This window comes from Coturnix japonica, chromosome Z (assembly GCF_054131305.1).
Source record: "Coturnix japonica strain WE chromosome Z, WE-NBRP24, whole genome shotgun sequence".
Taxonomy (NCBI): Eukaryota; Metazoa; Chordata; class Aves; order Galliformes; family Phasianidae; genus Coturnix; species Coturnix japonica.
The window spans coordinates 41,303,690-41,325,636 of record NC_140702.1 but is presented as its reverse complement, the minus strand read 5'-3'; the positions used below and the strand labels follow the sequence as shown (position 1 = coordinate 41,325,636).

Sequence of the window (21,947 nt, the reverse complement as noted above, 5' to 3'; positions counted from 1 at the left end):
AGATAATCTTCTTGAAGCTTCTAAATAGAGCTTTACTGTACCGTTATGAAATCAGTAAGCATCCTCTTTTGAAGTGTTCATAGCTACCATCAGAGTGGGCAAAACTGTACCCTAGTTGTTTGCCAAAATTGCTACTTGAGCCTTGAGTTGCATGGCCAGCGGAGTTCATCTTGGGGAAAGAAGAATTAAGAAGGAAAGCTTTTCCCTGTTAGCCTGCTGTCCTAGTGTAAACTGTAGAGAAAGAATAGCGTGTGCCATTACAACATTTGCAAATGTGCATAATTGTGCTTCCTGCTACCCTTAGTCAGTGTCCAGTGGAATTGCTAGAAGCCAAAACTAATAACATGTTTCCTGCTCACATTTGATGAAAATTTGTTTTGCACAGTGGAAGGGGAGAGGTTAAAGCCTGTCAGGGAGTTCAGCCTCGTCTCTTTTCTGGGCGTAGAAAGGGTACAGGGCATTTAACGTCCTGCATCAAGTGTGTGATGCTTTACAATCCACAACTTTTCTGAAGTGATTTGTGAATAGAAGTGTGGATACTTGGTGGGCAAGTGGTGTTGCTTGCCCCTCTCTCACCTACAAGGCAAGGAGTCTACTACCTGATCTCTCTGAAAGTAATCCCTGCTATGTAATGCTGAAGAACATAATAACTCTCTGATAGAGCAAATTCTCAGTTGCAAAGCATTATTTTTCTACATAATCATTGCCATTAGATACGAGTTTTTGCCAGAAATGAACAAGAGCCTGCATCGGTGGAGGTGACCCGCTGTCACCACTGCTGAAACACACCAGCCACCTCACTGTGCTCACATCCACTGTTTGGTCTCCACAAACATTCAGCAAACATCAATGAATGTAAATGGCTGTCATTTTTTTCCACACCATGCCACACCTTTGCTCCATACGCGCACCATGTCAGACGCCATTGCATCAGAGTGCCCCTCTGCTGCCATCTGTTACACAGCAACAACATGTAGTGGAATATTGGTGGGAAGGTTCAACCTCTATTGCCACACCACCTACATCTGTCTCTGACATTGTGGGCCACCATCTTAAAATAGGAGACATTACTTATGGAGCAGCTCTTGCACATAGGCAAATGGTGCTGTATTTGAACTGTGAATTGTACTGCAGAGTTAAGTCCAGTAGTTTATCCTTGCTGTCTACCAAGTTGGACTGTGGGCAGTTTAATGAGAAGCTGAAGCAGATTGCAAGACTGAATGGTTGCCTAGAATTAACAAGCTGGTTTATTTTCAGTAGGATCCGCTTTCATGAGCCTTCTCCCTCCCTTTCCAACCTCTGATGCAGACAGGCTGCAATACAAAGTAAGGAAAAAGAGATTCTTGTGCCTGCAGTGTTTCGGGAAATATGTGCAACTCCTGTAATCATTGAAATAAGTCCTCATAAAGCTGTCCAGGTACACACTGTTTTTGTACAGTACTGTCAGGAACTGAGCTGCTTTTATCATTTTCAGTATGATTTCTGCATGCTTGTTGCTGTCCTGTGTTGGGGTGGAAGGTGAGGAAGTAGCACAGGTTAGTCTTGTCTGGACCCATAGTGTATTATGGAATGTAAGGGCCATTGTTTGGTTGCAACATAAAAATAACATTTAAAACGGTGCTTCTTAACAACAGGACTTTGCTTCTGGTTATGCGCTACAAGCAACATCAAATAATACTTAAGGAACTAGAAATTATTTTAAAGATGTTTTCATACTGCAGTAGCTCCAGATTTTCTTTTGATAGTGTTTCCTTAAATATTATTTCCTTTTACCTTGCATAGTTTTACTTTTTCCAGCTTATTCATAGGAAATGAACTGACTGTAGTATGATGTGCACTACTGGTAACTCATGCAAAATGTGTCACATTAAAGAGTTCTGGCATTGGGACATTGCAGAGTAGGGGGAGTATCAGTTTGAGGGTGGGTGAATGAGGGGAGCTTCCACTTTCCAGTCTGTTGCAGGACCACATGTGGTAAGTATCATTCCTTCCTGTCTGGAATAAAATTTTCAGGTATGTTTTTTTTTACAGCTTATTCCATGTTCTGAGTTAATCTTCAGATCATGCTTCTATCAACAAGTAGTTAAAGACTTGTTCCAAGTGGCGAATAGCTTCTTTGACATCTGAAATACACAATCTCTTCCCATTGGAGGTGGATGTGTCTTAGCTGAAGATACGAGTGTTGATGACCCAGTGTATGAGTATTGAAGGGAAATTTCACTTCTAAGGGTGTCTTTATGCACAGGATTTTTAAAGCTACTAGAATGCTTTTTTGTTAGACAGCTCTGAACTGTGGACTTTAAGGAGATAGCAGGTTTCGTCTTATTGACTTAGGACTGATCTTATTGTTCCTGTTCTGTGTGGATACTTCTGCAGTTCCTGCAGTAAGGGTGGCATCTTTGCTCGGTGTGCAACATAGATAACTCCACCTGCTTTTTTTGAAATATGGCCTACTTCTGCCTGCAGTTAAACGTAGGAATAATTTTATTTTCCTAGTGTTGAAAATCAAATGGGAGTAAAAAATCTGCAGTTTGACTGGATCTTTCACTCTTGTTTATCTTGTCTTGTGACTTATGGGCAAACACTGTGCTGGTGAAAGTAATCCAAACTAAGGCCATAGTGGTGCAGAAGGTTGGGAGGAGAGATTTCTTCAGAAACAGCATGCAGTGTTTCTCCTCTTGCTTTTGTGCCTCTTCTCTGATACTTAACCTTGTTCCTAATTTATGAATGTTGTCCAGAAGAGCACTTCAAAGGAGTGAGTGTGGACAGCTCATCATTCACGTAGTCAGTTTTGGCAATGTCATCTCACCTTTACAGATATTACAGGCCTCTGGAAATAACACTGCGTGGTGCCAAGTGATAGGGTGGAACTATATTGGGACAGTGTGCAGTGACAAAGTTGAGTGTGGGAATGTAGCAGTGAATCTTGCTGATACTGTAGTGTCCTGTCAAAATCATTTCATGTGCTGCAAAGGCAATTCTTTGGGTCCTATCTCAAGCAGGACACTGATGAAACAATGCATTCCTCAGAAAGCGTGCTCAGGGTGTATATGTGGGCTACCTTCATGTTCAAAAAATTAATGAATTTCATTTGACACAGAGTGTTGGGGCTGGGGAGAGAATTGTGCTAGATTTTTCCCTTATAATCAAATGCACATTTTCCCAATAACAGTTGTCAAAACTAGCTGCAAAATTTAAAATAAACATATTTGGGATTATTCTGGGAGCATAAGTACCATTTAGTTGTGGAATATGAGGACTGCTGTTCTGAGTAGACAGTCCGTACCATTCAGAACAGCAGTTATCTACTAATAGTGTGGCTCAGTTGAAAAGACAAGATGGCACAGGTTTTGAATAGGAAGCATCACCCTGAAAAAATGCTTTTTAAAAAGTTAGTGAATATGTGAAGTAATAAGTCTGACATAGCTGGAAATTATGTCGTTATATCCTAGATGAGGCATGATAAGGAAGAGGCCTCAAGCACCGAATGTCCAATGCAGTACATTCTCTGTGGGCCCTGCAAAAGAGCAGTGTTACTGTAGTCTGTGCAAAAATAAAGAGGTGAGCTCCTTCTGCACTTACAAACCATAGAATTGCAGGGGTTGGAAGGGTTGCAGCCTTTCAATACCTGAAGGGAACTTACTCCCAGGAGGGGAGTAAACTCTTCGAAAGGGCTGATAATAGCAGGACTAGGGGAAATGGTTTTAAGTTGAAGGAGGGAAGATTTAGGTTGGATGTTAGGGGAAAGTTCTTTACTAGAAGGGTGGTTAGGTCCTGGAACAGGCTGCCCAGTGAGGTTGTGGATGCCCCGTCCTTGGAGGTGTTCAAGACCAGGTTGGACAGGGCCCTGGGCAACCTGATCTAGTAAATGTGTATGTTTGGTGGCCCTGCTAGGCAGGGGGGTTGGAACTACATGATCCTTGAGGTCCCTTCCAACCCGGGAAATTCTGTGATTCTGTGTGACCTCTGGAGGTCATCTACCCCCCTCTAAAGCTCGTTCCCTACTTTAGTCTGCACTGGAAAGCATCCAGGCAGGTTTTGAATATCTCCAGAAAAGGAGATTTCACAGCATCTCTGGACAACTTGCTTCATCGCTCTGTCATCCTCAGTTTTCTCATGTTTATATGAACATCTTGTGAAACCAGTGCAGAAGTACCCATGTAGGAAAACTAGGTGTTGCAGTTAAGGAAAACATGACTGTGAGATGCAAATGCAGGTAAATCACAATGGTGATATCCTGTGTTTTTCTCTCAGCGCCTGTAGTTAAACATGGATGTGACTTATGCAAAGTATTTTCCTTCTCATACGGGCTTTTCATTCTCTGTTCTCTTTAATCGTTGATCTGTTTTGCAAAATATAATGACAAAGGAAAAGAAAAGGTACGTGAGGTCTAAATGTCCATGGTAAACGCTCTCTTATTTAAAAAAAAAAACAAAAAAAAACCCAAACATTTTGCAAAAGTAATTTCAGTCATTTGAGTCTTCTCTGGTTAATTGCCATTGTACATCACCCCCTTACATGGCTATCTTTGGTCTCTGGTGTAAGATAGGAAAAGCATATGAAGCAGGTATGTTCAGTTTGCAACTACAGTGTAACAGAAATTTTGCAAAATAAATGTTCAAGCACATCAGGTTCACATCTTGCTCCTTCAGCTGCTTCCTTCAGCTCAAAGGTTCCTTTTTTAACCATTGAATTATCCCACACAGAGAATATGGAAGTAAAATCCTTTCTGCATGTAGATGTTGCTTTCTGCTATAGCGCATTCTGTACCTCGACTTCCAATTCCATGTGTTTTGCATAGCAAAAGACCATTTGGAAGGCCAAGTATGGATGGAAGATGTTATAAAATGTGCTTTACTAGCATCTTCTAGTAGATACATATTTGAAATAATTGCAGGAGGATGTCTCCCTGTATTGACAGAGTATGTACTGGAAAAAACAGCAATGTTTTATATTTTGCTGAATTCTTGCATACATTTCTTTCTTTTTAAAAGTGTTACAGCTGATTCTTAACTTAGAGAACTGAAGCACTTCTTCTTATTTTTACTTTTCTCTAATTGTCTTGCACTAGAATGCTTTGTTGTAATTGCTTTTTGTCATAGCCAAAATTGTACATGAAAAATACATCGGTAATAGTTCACATCGATCTATCTGCAAATAATTGCTCTGCAATTATTTGTCACTGAGGTGCTTGAAACTTTGCAGTGGCTCACATTACATATATATATAAGTATTATTGTTAATAAAAAAAAATGACAGCACAGAAGGGTAAGTGGCTGTCTTCAAGACAGTAGTACTCAGGTGCTTACTGAAAGAAGATGTGGAGGCTTGATAACTGTAAGAGGTGAGAAGCATTGATTTAAAAACTTCAACCTTTTCAAGTGAGGTATGTAGAATTCTTACTTTCTCTAATTTGGCTGTTTGAAATTACAGGCATTAAAAAAATAAAAATAAAAACAACAACAAAAAAGCATGAGCTGTACCTTTCATGAGCTGTAACGAAAAATTCTGCCCAAGGGTCTCTGAGCATGATCTCACTCACTGATATGCACTGTTAAGGGTCGTACACATCATATCTCACATGTGTGAGAATATGTCCACCAGCTACATGTTGGAACTAACTAGTAGAGGAGAATGTTTGTGCATGTGTAGTCTTTTCTTTGCTAGATGTGATGCCTGATTGTCCTCTCTGTATGACAGAATCATAGAATGGCTTGGGTTGGAAGGGACTTCAAGGATCATGAAGCTCCAACCTACCCGCCACAGGCAGGGCCACCAACCTCTGCATTTAATGCTAGAGCAGGCTGCCTGGGGCCCCATCTAAACAGGCCTTGATCACCTCCAGGGATGGGTAGCCCGTGGTCCACCTAATAATGGTTGTAAATATGTGAATGAGATAAAGCTGAGAGACTGTGACAGTCTTCACAACACCTTGACATAAGTAGAAGTGTTTTACCATTGCCTGCTACTGAGGTCATCAGAGCAGTAAGTGGCTTCTGTATTGCAGATGGCTGGTGTGTTTGCACAGATCCCCTCCACTGATGCTTGGCAGATGCACTTCTCCAAGCTTTTTTTTCAGCTCACGTTAGATAAGTAGTCTCTGCAACTTGGCTTGTTGTTGTGTTATGTTAATCCTGACTGTGTTGTGTAGGTGGTAATCACCTGACAGTAGGCAAATGAGGCCAGACCGAATATCTTAAGTCCTTTTTCTAAACTATATATATATACATATATGTATACATACAGTAATACATACTCTGTAAAGATATATATTTTCTGAAATGTATATGCTTGTGCTGCACAATGAACTGACATTCCTGCTTGTTGGGACAAAAATACCTGTATTGTCATGGGGATAAAATACTTTTTTTTCCTTTGTTGGCTTCCCTGTGCCATAGCTCTACACTGTCAGATATAGATTTTCTATTTTTTCCTCTCCTGAGTATCCTTTCTGACTATCCAAAGGTCATGGCACTGACTGTCCATTTTTAAAAGACCAAAGCTGAAAGCCTTTCCTATACATGGATAGGATATACATGTGTATAGAATCGTAGAATCACTCAAGTGGAAAAAGGCTTTAAGATCATCAAGTCCAACCACGACCTAGCCATAGTACCCTAACTAACAACCCTCCACTCTATCATGTCCCTGAGTACCACATACAAACAGTTTTTAAGCACATCCAGGGATGGTGACTCAACCCCCTCCCTGGAGAGCCCATTGCAGTGCTTAGCAACCCTTTCTGTAGAGAAGTTTCTCCTGATATCCAACCTGAACTTACTCTGGTGCAACTTGATACCATTTCCCCTCATCCTTCTACCTGTTACCAGTGAGAAGAGACATTCCCCGCTCTTGCTGTAAGCACCCTTCAGGTATGTGAAGAGAGCAATAAAGTCTCCCCTCAGCCTCTTCTTCCCCACACTAAACAATCCCGGTTCATTCAGTCTCTCCTCATAGGGCATATTCTCCAAGCCCTTCACAGGCCTTGTCCTTCTTTGGACCTGCTCCAGCACCTCAATGTGCCTTCTGTACTGAGGTGCCTCCTCCCAGTTCAGCAATGCAGAATCTCTTATTGAGTCTCTCAGCCCATTTCACCTGTTTTTCTCCTTTTTTTCCCTTTCTTGTTCCCCATCCCAATTTTGCACACACTGTTCAGTTGTATCCTTTCCTTCTTCAATGTGAAAAAAATTATATTCTTCAGCAGGTTTTAGTTTTCTTCCTGTTGTGAAGACATAAACACAATACAGGAAATGAGTAAGGTGTAGGCAAGCACAGACCAGCAGAGTTTCGGTGGCTTTGGCAACATTCTGAGCAGAGGACTGGATGAAGGGTTTCCTCACTGATATGTGGTATGAAATGCCCCATAGATTCCTCTTCCATCTGCCCGTCTGTGTTTGTGAAGCGGAATGCCTGTGTTTTCCAAAGCTCAGTGGTGTGGAAGTAGCTCCAAAACTGTGCTGGGAGCTGTCTGCTCTGTGCTGTGAGGGGTTGTCCAGAGGCAGCAGTCCTAAAAAAGGCAGACTGTTTAGTAGAGCAAGTAGTCAAACACTGTTTAATTAGACAAACTTGTTACCTCCATTATACAGGTAAACGTCCAAGTGTAGAATCAACCAGAAAGCATGCAGAACTCTTGTCAGTGGTGCTTTACCACTCTGAAGGGATCGTGGTTTGCCAGCTGCCACCAGATTAAGTCTTCATCTTTGTTCTACATAGCTTCACTTGGCATCCATCACTACTAGCTCCTTCATCCTCTTGAGCCAAAATGCTATACTAAACTAAGTCTTATCTCTCTGAAACAGGACTTTCTGCTGAAAGCCATTTTCTTTGTAGGGAGATATGGATAATGTCAAGTTTTTCTGGTGTCCATGCTAGACTAGTGTTAGACACTGCTTGTTAACAGCAGCTGTTGTAATTTATTTTGTCTTTAGACTTCTTGGTGTCTCACCTTCCATTCCATGTGTCACTCTTGCTTGTGCATACACTTTCACGCATACCAACACACCAGCTAGAGTACTTCAGTAAAGATCTTTAGCTGATTTCCTCTTTAGCTTCATGAACTAATAGCCTTTTCTTACAAGAACTTATATAATCCTGTGCCTTGCATGAAGACTTGACACTGCTGTTCACCTTTTTTGTTACCTTCTGCTTTGCCTGTGTCCGCAGTGAGGGGTTATCTCTGTCTGCCTTGTGTCTCCTCATGCTACCAGAGTGATGAGGAGGGGGTAGGCATGCAAGACTGTCTGGATGGCTGTTACTTGTCTCAGTTTTCTTCATGCCCTTCATTTGGTGATCCTGGCTAAACTGTTCAGGTCTGCAGTAGAATGATCTTATAGTGGTATTATATTGCAAGCAAACTGAGGCCTGATCTCTTAATTATAAATCAAAAGCGTAGCAGGACAGTCCCAAATATTGATGGCTGTCCCCCTCTAGTTACTTAGCTAATCATCAGATTGCTTTCTCCTAGGAAGAAGGCATATCAGTGCTTTAGGAGGTAGTAAGTGCACCCTGGTAACAGCAACTGTTGTAAGTCAGTTTTCTATAAATACTTGTAAAACATATGTGCTGCTCGATATACTGACTTCTTTTTTTTTTTTAGTTCAAGGTGATATAACCATGCAATAGCAAGTGAATTCTTTTCTGACAGAAAGGTATTAAATTGATTTAATTAGGCATTCCAGCTGTTTAATGTCAGGTAAGGCATATCAGAAAATGGAGTATTGTGTTGTGTACATTAAATTACAAGAACACTCTGTTCCTGTAGAGGACCTATTGATTAGATTGCTCTTTTTTTTCAGTTCGGTTTATGGAAATTATAAATGTTTGTAGCTAATGACTGTATTTTATCGTGCTGGGATTTTGTTCTCTCCTTAGTTAATGATTCTTAGAAGTATATAGATTACATAAGAGAGATGGAGTTCTTATAGTGTGATTCATGTTTTTTTCTTTATGAATGCTGAAATCTCTTTCAACCTTTTGAAAACCGTGGTGTGGCTTATTAACTGAGCTACAGATAGCACTGTATACCTATTCTAACTATGTCGTAATCAAGGCTTGAGAGGTGCAGATAGTCCTTCAGAAAGCTTCTGTGTAAAGCAGAGATTCTTATTGAGACCTCTCAAGAAATCAGAGACCTCTTTCATTTGTGGGAAAACTTGAACTCATTCTCCTTTGGAAAAGCTGACAGGTTCTGGTCTGTTTTTAGAGTTCAGCTGTGTCAGGCTTTGTGTAGTTCTGTGAAGTGCTCATCCTCTACTTGTGCTGGTGGGTATAGGAGTACTGTCTCCTTATCTGATTCAGTCCTATTCTCATTGTTTTCGCTATTCCTTGTGTGTGATTACGAAGCTGACTTATATGATAGATCCTTTTCTAATAGTTATAGTTTGTGATTTTGCTTTTTTCCCCATGTTAAAAAACAAACAAATAAACAAAAAAAAAAACACAACAATCCAGATAGCTAGCTGAAGAGGATGGTATCTTAAATATTGCTTATGAACCTGTCTGTGGGGTGTTTTTTAATATGTGTAAGAAAGTTCATATTGGTGCAATTAACATGGATTAATGTCTTTACTTTCTTGGTAGAAAAAATGTTCAGGGACCAGATTTTTAATATGGTTTGGCAGGTGAAAGTCTATTGAAGACAGTAGTACCATTTGGCTGTAAATCACTGTTTTAAAATGCTTACTTGAAAATGTTTGTGTTGACATTTAAAAATGCCATGGCTGGTTTTCTGTGCCTATATATATACAGCTATTTATGTTCCTTGCAAAAATATACCATGTTTCTTAATGCCAGTCGTATGCATACATACACTGATGTGTTTTTATTTGTTAAAGTACAGTAGAAGTATATTTATCATTTCATATTATTGCCAAACTCAGCATACTGTCACTTACTGCCTGGATTAAAAAAATAAATAAATAAATAAAAATCTGGATGCTCACTCTGGTCTGCCTAATTAAGACTTGAAGAACAGAAGTATGCATTTCCCTAAAGTACTACTGTATCTGTAAGAATTAATACTTATAGTTAATAGTAACCTATACATTTAAAGCAGCCATGTGGTCAGAGTGTGATGCAACTTGGAAAACAAAAACAACCCTGTTTGTTTTGCTGCACTTAATGGTGCAGTTCTACTCCAGTGGATATAAAATTGCGGTCTCATTTGGATGGCAAATAGACAGCAGCCATGAAAAGCAGCAGCTATTTCTTTACACGCTGAGAGTAACTCTTCCCTAGATGAGTTTCAAAATTTGAATTTACTCTATTATTCTTTTTTAGGTGTTTTTTTTTTTTAAGCTTCTCTCTTGAGGCAGATTCTCAAATTATATTTTATTCCTCGAAGTTTTTCTGTAGTTTTAAAGGAAGCAGTTGAGAAGACTCTTAAAGGGTCTGCAGCTTGTGTATTTTATAGACTATTTCATAATATAAGGTAATTATCTTCCTTTCCATGTTTGCATTTGCTTCTGAATGATCTTTCAGCAACTTTTACTCCTAAGGAAGTTGAGAACATTTAATCTAATCAAGGAATTTCACTGATGTAGCAGTTGTTCTGTGCTGACCATAGTACAAGAGGCTTTAAAAAACACTGCTATTCAACTGTTTTCCAAGAATAAAGTGAGTTTTGTATTAAATTATAACTAAAATTAAACTGGAGGAGTCTAGGGACTTCTACTAACTGAGTCTTAACTTTTCCAAGGAGAAGTTGTGCGGTTTTTAAAGCCATAATAGACTTTATTATTCAGTACAGTGACTTAGCGTCTCTCCTCTGAATTTAGATGTCATTTTTAAATTTGGTGTTTACATCAGTCTTCTATGTCCATTCCAGAGTGACTTTATTTTACAGGCGCACGTCATGCCAGAAAAACAAGTCACTGTGTAAATATACCTTGGGGAAACTAGGCAGATAAATATGTTACTGCAGGACTTTCTCCTAAATTTATTTTGAACTTAATTCTTGTGCTGTTGCCCAGCCAGTTGGGTGCTGATTTTAACACTTCCTTCATCTGTCTCAGACTTGCGTATCAGTCTTGTCACAGGTGGGCTCACAAGTATGAGGTTATGCTGAAGCGTGTAAGCGACTGAAACAATGATACAGTGGATCTCTTGTTTAACAGGGATGAAAGGTCTGGCATGCTGCATCACCTTACAGCACCTTCTTAATCACCTTCCCAAAGCTGTAAGGCATTGGACGTGGTCCTGCACCACATCTTTGTCTCTAAATTGGGGAGATATAGATTTGAAGGCTGTTAAGTAGATAGAGAGTCAGTTGTATGGTCATAGCCAGAGGGTTGTTGTCAATGTATGTTTGTCCAGGGGGAGACTGGTCATGAGTGGTATCTTCCTGTAGTCCACCTGGGGACCAGTACTCTTGAGCATCTTTGTTGATGGCATAGACCAGGCATGTCCAGCCTGCAGGCTGCATCTGGCACAGGTTGCTGTGTGACCTACCCTCTGCTGCTGGGCCTTTGTGGTGGTGACTGCCATGCTGAGTGCAAACCTATTGCTCAGCAACAACCAAACATCAGTACTGATTGCACTATCTGGGCTCAGACCAGGGAATAAGGCAGGCACAGTGCAGCCCCATTCAAGTGATGCTGGCTAAACACAGTCCTGTGAACAGTGCAGAAATATGCAGTTATCCATTCTGATCAAGGAGTTTAAGAAAAGGTTTCCAGTTTGCTTATGAAGTCATCAACTTGTGTTTGCAACTCCATTTTCAGTCAACGTAAGTATGTTATCTGCAGATTTTCAAATGGAGTGTACAGAGGTGACATCAGTGCTACTTGCTGAACATTTATGGAGACCAGACAGTGGATGTGAGCACAGTGAGACCATGAGTGGTATATTTCAGCACTGGTGACAGCAACAGCTGAGAATTCTTCTCTATCAAATAGAATTAGTGTGCTCATTGTATCTGTTGTAGTTTCCATGGAAATAAATAGGAGACATTATTTTTGGAGCAGCCTTACATATATATGGCCCAAAATAATTCTTCTTCAGTCAGTGTGGCCCAAGCAAGGCAAGTGTTGGATAACCATGACATAGATGGTGGGATCATCACCATTTGCACCCTCAGCAAGTTTGCAGATTATACCTAGCTACTGACACAATAGAAGGGATGGGACACCATTCAGAGGGACCTGGATGTGCTCAAAGAGTGAACCCATATGAATCTAGTGAAGTTCAACAAGGTTGTGTGCAAAGTGTTGCACTTGGGTCAGGACAATCCCAGATACGAGTACAAACTGCACCTGAGACAACACTGCTCGCTTAAAGCTTGAAAAGCCAACAGTATCTGGGGCTGCATCAGAAGAGGGGTGGATAACAGGAGAGAGGTGATTGTCCCACTCTGTGTGTAAAGGAGGGGACTCACTTTTTACATAGCCTGGCAGTGATAGGACAAGGGAAAATGGTTTAAAATTAAAAGAGGATAGATTTAAATTAGATATTAAGCAGAAAGACTTTTCTTATAAGGTGATGAAGCAATGGCACAGCTGCCCAGCCTTATCCTGATCCTTGGTCACCAAGTTGCCCTCTGTGTCCAACAAGGGATGGGAATTCTGCCTCGGCATTCTCTGCTGTTGATGTACTTTTGGAAATATTTATTGTCCTTTACCTTAGTGACCAAGTTCAGTTCTAGCTGGGCTTTGGCTTTTTCTAAGTTTTTCCCTGCACAGCTTTGCTACGTACCTATAATCATCATAAGTAGCTTGCCCACTCTTCCAAAGACTGTAAACTTTCCTTTTGCTCTTCAGTTCCAGCCAGAGACCTCTGTTCAGCCAGTCTGGCCTCCTTGCCCATCGACTCATCTTCCGTGACTTGGGGATGGTCAGCTCCTGCACCTTTAAAATAACTTCCTCAAAGTATTCCCAGCCTTCCTGGGCTCCCACGGTCTCCAAAATTACCTCCCAAGGGACCCTCTCAACCATGGTCCTGCAGAGGTTAAAGTCTGCCATCCAGAAGTCCAAGATGGCAGTTCTGCTGACTCCCCTCTGTGGTTCAGCAAGGATCGAGAAATCTAGCATCTCATGTTCACTGTGGCCCAGACAGCCTCCAACCTTTGCATCCCCCACAGGAACAAAGGGGAGAGACCTTGAGACCTCACACAGCTGTCTATGAAGTGTCTTGTCCACCTCTTCTTCTTGGTTGGGTGGCCTGTAGCAGACCCCCATGGTAAGATCAGCCTTATTGGCCTTTGCTTTTATTCTGAACCATAAGCTCCCAACCCTATCATCACCATCAGTAATGTCCATACACACACATTCTTTCTTAACATGGAGGGCTACACCATTGCCTTTCCTATCTCTTTTGGAGTCAGTAGCCATCCATCACAGCACTCCAGTTCTGTGAGTCATCCCACAGTGTTCTCATGATAGTGACTATATCGTAGCTTTCTGGATGCACAATGGCCTCCAGCTCCTCTTGTTCGCTGCCTGTACTCAAACTTCTCTTTCAAGGATAATCCTCACCCAGCAAGCCTGGGTTGTTTGCATCTCTGTTAGCATCATTCCTGTAGAAAACTGGTAACACTTAGACTGATCTCTTTTTTCCTCTTGTATGTGACACTGTTCTACTTGAATTGTACTTCCCAATTCCATGAGCAATGCTGCTTGCCTTACTTTCTTTACATATATCATGGCTGCTGTGTGTCATGTGATTCCTGTCATTCAATTTTCCATGTACTATCAAAGCCAAATAGAGAAGAATTTTTCCTCTGATTGTATTATTTGCTTTGTTAATCAACCATTTATCCCAGTATGTGGGAGTAATTGTTAAAGAGTAAGCACTATGTGGTACTGATATCTCAAAGTGATATGCATTAATAGCCTTAGGACCATAGTTATCTTGAAGTTCCTAGAGTAATGGAGCACAGCTCAGCTGAGGTTTCTTGGCTGTGAGATGTCTTCAACCTTGCAAGTACAGTTGACTGCTTGATAGAATTATAGTCTCCTATAAGCTACTGTTAGCATTTAGAATTGTGATTAACGCAAAAATTGGAAAACCTTTGGCTATTGCAAATAGGCCTTTGTATTTTGTGTGCCTTTGGGCTGTTATAAAATAATGAGAAATTTATGAGGCCATTTCACTTTGTAAAAGGAGGGCTTGTTAGCAGTTTTACAGAATACACATATGACGTCAATTATGTCAGGGATCAAATGTTTGTTCTTTCTGATTACTCATCTAATTTCAGTGATTTGGACAAGTCCCATCATTCTTAATGAATGAACAGCACCTACAATGTAGTACAAAGTTTGCATTGCTTTCATAGGTAATGTTTGGAAAGATGCAGAAGAGATACTTTGGTGCTTTTCGGAAGAGTGAAGTCGTGGCTTTGGGCAAGGAAGATAGAGTTAAGCTCTGAATTTTAAAGTTTATGGAAAAAGTTAAAGATAAAAACAAATTAAAAAAAAAAAAAAAGACCACTTAGAAGAGGACATTCAGGTTACCTGTGAGATGTAATACCTCAAAAACAAGGCTTTGTTGCAGGAGCACTGTATGCTGTGTTTCAAACAGTTTGTAAGCCATGCTTAATTTCTCAAATTCACAGTTTTATTTCTGTTGTTTTTCCTCGGGTTTCCACCTGAGAAATAATGTGATTTGTGGTAGAAAATAGAATATGCAACTTATGCTGTTGTGGATTTTTTCCGTGTGCTTACTGCACACATGCTCTATTTCAATCTAGAAAGCAGCTTTGTGCAATAGAAACACCACCTTAAACAGAAGAGGGCAGGGCTTTTGTAAACTGTCAAATCTCCCTGGCAGTCAAACTGTATTCTGAGCATTTTTAAACTTTGATTGAAGTGATATTTGCTGGTATTCTACCTTCTTATGTGCTTTCCCTTTCTGGAAGCTACAGGCAGATAGATGATGTGGTGCTTCTTGCAGTAAATCTAAGCATTACGAAAGAAGCATATCATTTCCATGTACAGACTGCTCTGATAAATCTCGAATTCAGCCTGCAAACTAATACCACTTTTTCAATTGCTGTCTTTATTTTTTGTCTGCTTTAATCCAGCTGTTATAGTTTATTCTTGTAAATGGGAGGTGCTGAGGGAATCAAATAGAGCGTCAGAACATCAGTCCCGTGCTCGTCTTTGTGACTGATACTCTAAAAAAGCTGTCAGTTCACTTAATTACAAGTGAGTATTAAGCTTGTTAAATAAAGGTGGTATGAACAGCTGAGATGGTTTAATGGTGTGAACAGTTTGGCAGTTTTATGACTCCTTTTGCTTGTGTTTTTCTCTGCGGCCTTTGTGCTGCACAGTCATTTTGGAGGCCATGAGGAGAAGCGGTTTCTTTTTTCCCATTTCAGATATGCAGTTCATCATTTTGCTGCTGTGTTATTTGCATGCCCCTGTAATTTTTCAGACAGAATAGCAGCATTAATTAGAAATATATATATATATAATATATTAATATATATCATATATATATTAACTAGAGATGGAAATTGCATGAAATAAGGTGCATTTTAGGAATAATTCTTTTCTTGGGGGCAAGGTAAGAGGCATAAGACTGTTCATTTTCTAATCTGCTTTTTCAGCTCTTGTGGCTTTTAGCTCTTTATAGTGGTCATCCTAAAGATGAAATGAGAAACCTTTTCAATTTTTACGTAATGCAAAAACCCTTACAGAACTACCACAGATGTCACCCAGAAGGTGTGACTTGCAGTCTCATCTAAAACAACTGTAACCAGTTTGGAGGTTGGGAGGGAAGCTCACCAGGATAACAGAACTAATTCTTTTTCCTCGTTCTTTCTCTTTTACTGTTCACACTATGTACTTTTCTGGTCGATTTCTAGCAGGTTAAATTAGTGGTACCTCTGATGCAGTAGAAATTTTCCTCTACTTTCATTCTGGAAAGACAAAGAGAGATATTCCATGCTCCTGGGATGAGATGAAGCCATGGCAGTTGACGACACTAGACATTAAAGGGGCTGACAGGCCATAGGGTCAGATAGGTGTGTAGCTCTGATTGTAGTTCTTGAGTTTTGAGATTTAGTAAACAGAGTTTTTTCAGAATTTAAGCTGTTCTCAGAACTCCTAATGGTTGTCGTGTGTGCTGCAGTATGTTTAGACTGTCTGAAGATACAGCAGTTTGTAAATACTAGCTTTTTTACTCTGAATATTTAAGGGATGTGGATGTACAAGAATGTTTGATTATAGATGACTACATGATTTCTGCTGTAATGGAGTGAATCTGTTTCACAGACTGGTGTCTGGAGTAATTAAAAACAATATACCACTTGTATATACATATTTACTTATAGCTGGATGTCCACATAAACCAACTCATTTTTTACTTCAGGGCTCTTTGTCTGTCCTGACGTGTAAAGAACTTTCACTGAACTATTTGGTGATGGGCTTAACTTACGATGACCATTGAGAAGACTGAAGTATGTCTCCTGTGTTGCCTATCATCTTTCTGCATTACAGCGAATTATACTTTCTTTCAGTTGTTTGTGTTTGCTAACTGGCACAATACCTAGCACTGCTCGTAGGGTGTTAAGAACAGCTCTGAATTGTCCATTCACCTTTGAACAGAAGCAATTAAATAACGAAAAGAAAAAAAAAAATCTCAAAGGAAACTAAAATGTACTTTCTGTCTGGGAATAATATGAATTCTGACAAGTTCTAACAGTTTAGGTCACACTTCTCACTTCGTGTTGAAGTTTCATCTACCTCCTGAGTGTTCTGAAAATAGCATAATGCAAGAAAATCTTTGAGGTCCCTTCTTCAGTTCCTGTTCCCAGGGACACCCATGTATGCTGGTATTTTTAACCTTCTTTCCTATGGAAACAAGATGTATGTGCAAAACTTGTATGTTTACCAGAGGATGTCTTGTGTGTGCCAAGTTTCTTCCTTTGCACATAATCTTAAAAATAATCCTACTGTTCAAATTCTGCTGCAGATAGAACAGGAAAGGTATTGTCAGTTTTGGCTGATTGATTAATGTGAACATATTCTGATGGTGGTCCAGAGATCCAGCAAGTTTCATGGAAAAACAGGCAAATTGAGATGACACTTAATAAAGAAAAATGCTGCTGATTACTGTATATATCACATGGTTGTCAGAGAGTGCAGATAGAAGGGAGGCTTTAACTGCGTTGTCTGTGAGAATTGTTTGTGCAGTGTTTAAGGAGGTGTATTGGTCATTCTCATTCACAAGCAGGTCAGAGAATTAGTTTTAAAAGATTGATTTAATTAGTGTCTTTTGTTCTTGGAGACACTCTTCCCCCCGCTCTCCCCCTAGGGTAGTGTGAGAACATGGCAGTTCATGAGAGTCTTTTGTACAGATATCTTTCTGGACTTCCTGGCACTGGCCGTGCTTCCTGTTAGATGGCAGTCTCTGAAACTGAGAAATGATAGAGCAGTGAAAAAGCAGTTGCATCTATTACGCCTGTTGTCTGGTCAGTGAACCCTACTGTTAATAACTTGAGTAGGTTTGGTGAAGGAAAAGATGAGAGAGAAAAAGGTTTGAATGTGCAAAGTGTGTTTTGAGCAGGTTCAAAGCGTAATACGCTGCTGTTGGCTGGTATCAATGAGAGGTGGAATGCAATGTCCTGAACAAGTTCTGGGCATTCGAGGTCGTCTCAGAGGAAAAGTACTTAGAAAGAGAGTGGCTTGTAGGTGTTGATGACTTTCTTCCTCTGTGGACTGTATTTGTTTTAGAAGTTTTTCTACTTCCTGCATCACTGTGTAACAAAGATTTCCAGTTTCACCCTGGAGAGGAAGCCTGGCAGTGCTTTGATTCTGTTCCCAGCATGGCTTGGTGGAAGTACCAGATAGATCTGCAGGTCTTTGTACTGAACTAAGGAAGTGACTTGACAAGGTACATTTCACAGCTACCACCACAAGAAAAAGTATAACGAGGCAGTTTTTACCTGTAAACGAGAGTTTTGCAGTGAAATTGTTGTGATATTCATGGTTATGTTATCCGATGCTATCTCAGTGTTATGGCGGGGGAGTGGCAAAGATCAGCAAACTATTCAGCTGTGATAACGATGTTCCTTTTTAACAGAATACGTAACATATGGTGCTTGTAGATTTAGAAATATCTGTAAAATAAACATGTAAAGATATTGTCTTTATATGTTTTTCTGACAAACTATCACTGTCAAGATCTTAAGTTGAAAACTTCCAGTTGCTTAAACTTCCATTTCCTTAAGGTGGATGAAATAATTATCTACACCTGGCTGTATACTGTTTGTTTTTGTTTATTTTTAATATTTCTGGTCTAAAGCAGACGTGAGTGCTGCTTCTTTAACTTCCAGTATTTTCCTCGTGCCCACTGGGAAATGATAAGGGTCATTTTGTTTTGCCTTTTATTTGCTGTGTTTTTCACTCTTCATACTTAAAATGAAGCACAGTGCCAACCATTTAGCCTGGCCTGCAAACCTCACCCCTACAGTGCTGTAGGAAACCTCCTCAGAATCACGGAAATTGTGGTTTCTGTTAGTTAATAAGTGGAGGATTTGCTGCTTTATCTTCCTGTGGTCTGTAGTGCTCTTTAAACTTCTACTGGACTTTGTTTCTTTTTCATGTCGTGAGCTAGGAATTGTGGTGTCTGGAGCAGCTCAGCCCAGTCCTTCACTGAATATATGCAGTATTTGGGCAACTAGATGCTTTCCTCCTAAGCCCTTGCCCGACCTTGCTGTGTTGTGAGCTTCCCTTTCTCACACATGTAGAGACCCAGTGCATCAGATATGGCAGTTTCCTGCTATTGCAGTCAGTCAGTCCACCAGTCAGTCACCATAGCTTGGGCTGGAACTGGGTCCCAGAAGTAGTAAGTTGTGACCTATCTTGTTGTTGCCAAAGCTCAGCAGAGCTGAATCAGCAGCTGTTAATACACACAGCATAGAGCAGCAGAGGAGGCCTCATGTCACTGCTACTGCAGAGCATGGAGAAAATACACAAGGTTACACTTGCTTTGCTGAAGATTTTTTACATGGAATGTGAGATGTTTGTCCTAGTGAAGGCCTTGAAAGATGTTCAACAGCTGCAGTTAGAGTGGTGGGGTGTGTATTTCTGAAGGCTAAGAGCTAAAATCGTTGTAGGTACCTTTAGGAACAGAATAAACTAGCATAGGTAAGAAAAAAATTACTCTCTTCATGGTGTGTGACTTTTCATCTTTGGCAGTTATACTGCAGTTGGGATCTTGCTGTTTTCCTGTTTTTGTCAGGATTACAGATGTGTATTTTCATATGAATGAGTTGTTTGTCCCCAGTAGAGTCAGAAAATGAAGAACAAGCTTTTTGGCCACATCTGGCGTGAGTGTATTCTTCGGTTAATATGTTACTGAAAGAAAATTCAGGTGCTGCTTTCAGGTTTGGCTTTTGTCGTGTATGTTAGATCATATTTTAGGAGGCTTTGGGAGAAGAACTTACTGTACCAATAAGCTTTTGGGATTGTTTGGAGGACAATGATTTGTGGGCTCGTTTTGGCTGTTATCTTATTCAAGCTACTGAAATTGTTTTAACATAAGTTCTTGAAGTCTGTGTTTGTGTAATTTAGAGCCGCAAACATGGATCAGCGGATGACATTAAATTTGTAAGAATGGACAAGCTAGATAAACTAAAAGCTGTCAGAACTGAGTTGCCTTTCATTTGTAGGATCATTACATATCTAAGTGAAGAAATTCATTAATTGCTTGAAGGCTAAGATGTACAGTGTAGCATGTAAATGTTTCTGCAGCAGAAAAATGCTAGTATTTGACATAAGAAAAGACTTCTGAGGGAGCGTGGCTTTGTTCTCAGAAAAGCCAGATTTCTATGCTTTTTTGTTGTTGTTGTTTCTTCATGTACTTAATCTCAGGAATGATTTCTTAGTCTGCATCCCTGAATGAGTGAAGAATACTGGTCAGAAGTCTTTTATGTTATGGATACTTTTCAGATACTGGGAAAATTAAATTTGGTGAATAAAGACTGTGGTTTTATTTTTTTTAATCAATATTTAGATCCATACAATTTGTATTGATTAAGGGCAAATGAGATTTGTTTTCTTCCAGTATGGCTGAGAAGTTAAATTGAGGACTATGTTTAGTGATGTGGCTTAGAATAGTTGTGTAATATGGGAGGACACGATCATTCCAGGGAGGTGTCGAATTATATCTATTTAATATTCTGTTGCATGCATATTAAAATCATTTTAACTGTGAAATAGCTCACCTCAACATAATTATCCACATCACAAAATTATGATGATAACTAATATCATTGTTAAAAACATTCACAATGAGTTTGCCTATTATTTATTGTCTTTTGGAAGGTTCGGAATATAGGCTATGCCATGGGAGTGAGAGTGGTTTAGTATTTAATTTTAAAAAATCTTCTTCAAAGACAGCATTTAATTTTCACAGTGTTCCAAATCATGTGTATCTACTGCTCTATAGTTTTATAGTTGAGGTGCTGGTGCCATGGCAGTGGCATCTAAAGGCAAGTTGGACTGTACTAATTTTATCCAGTGTAACTCTGCGAGATTCCTAAGTATTTTAGGTGACCTATTAGTACCTAAACTACTGACAATTCTTGAATAGTGTCAGCTATAGTGAATAGTGTTAGTTATAGTGAATAGTGTTGCGTCTAACAGGATACTTACCTGGGGTGAGGAACAATGGGAAAAAGGAAATCCTAATCTGTTCTGTCAAATGTGCATCTGTAATAGCATAATAATGAGAGATTTTTCTTTTAACAGATTCTGCAAAATAACGCCAGTGAGTGACTTGATCATTGCTCTCAGCTCCAGATGACTTGCCTTGTTTTTCATAAGGGTATGTATACATCCCTTTATGAAAGTGTTGACGCAATCTAGTATCATTTTGTGTTCTGCTGCTTTTTTGGTTGGGTTCATTTGTTTGTGTTTGTTTGCTTCTTTTATTTTTGTTGGGTTTACATTTGACAGCCACACTTCAAGTGTCTGATCTATGTGATCTCTAACTTACTCCCTTGTTCCTGATCTAAAATTATTTTACAGCGTGACAAAATGCATTGTTGCTTGTGGTAGGGTATAGTGTGTATCAGAGTAGCCGAAGGCTTCATGTCTCTTGGAAATGCCACTGAATAGACATTTTAGCCTCTTAGTTTTGCCTGTCATTGTTCCTTTGAACTTCATCTCATGCAGTCTGCTGAGGAGCAGGATTTTGTTGCACAGCTGCATACTGGTGTGGAGAAAAAGGTGTTCATGTTGACTCATGGTTGTGTGCTGGATATGGTTGTGTGCTTGAATGTTTTCCTTTTAGTCTGCATGTAAAATCCCTCCCAAGGTGATCTGTCTCATATCTTATTTTGTACTGCAGACTTGTAAGGTGCTTGGTTGCACAGTGGTTCAGGAGAGAAGAAAATATTCTTCTTACATGAATTTTTGAAGAAGGTTTTAGAAAAATGACTTCAAAGTACAGCGGTTTAGAGACTGTATGAATGTGACCAGCTTATCTATTTTATTGAAATCTGTAGGAAACAAAAGGAAAATTAATATTAGCTTTGGAAGAGAATTGCATGGTTGACATAACTCAGAAAGACAACATGGGGAGATAAAATTCCTCTGAGTTCCCATAAGTGTTGCATCTGGTCAGTCAGCTGAATGCTATCCTTCTGTACTGTAAAGCTCATCTTGATTGTCAGTATACAGCATCTAATAAATAGACATTGCTTTTCTCTAAAAAGTTCACAGGTCAAGTAATTCAGAAACCGAGACAAGTTCACTGAAAGATAGTTTAAACTACTATTAATACTTGAAAGTATGCACACCTGGATGGAGATGGGATGTTTACTTCTGTAAAATTGAAGGTTTATTTGGGTGAGGGCCATAGAGTAGATGACAGTTGTATGGTAGTTCAGTGTTCATAGTAAAAGTATTTATCTTTTTAGTAAAGAATGATGATGATGATGAAACTGGCTCTTGCTGAATGTGTTGGTGGCCTGCATGGAACTGGGATATTGTGTTGCTGCT

The 21,947-nt window shown here is 39.8% G+C and overlaps 1 protein-coding gene across 8 annotated transcripts in view; it reads left to right on the top strand.

Moving 5' to 3' along the window:
* The window catches only part of PIP5K1B (phosphatidylinositol-4-phosphate 5-kinase type 1 beta), an 85,058-nt gene that overhangs the window by 12,624 nt on the left and 50,487 nt on the right, over positions 1-21,947 (top strand). For all 8 annotated transcript variants that reach the window (XR_014939152.1, XR_014939151.1, XR_014939150.1 and 5 more), the window contains one exon: positions 20,694-20,769. The gene's annotated coding sequence lies outside the window, so the exon portion shown is untranslated. The remainder of the gene's footprint in view (positions 1-20,693; positions 20,770-21,947) is intronic.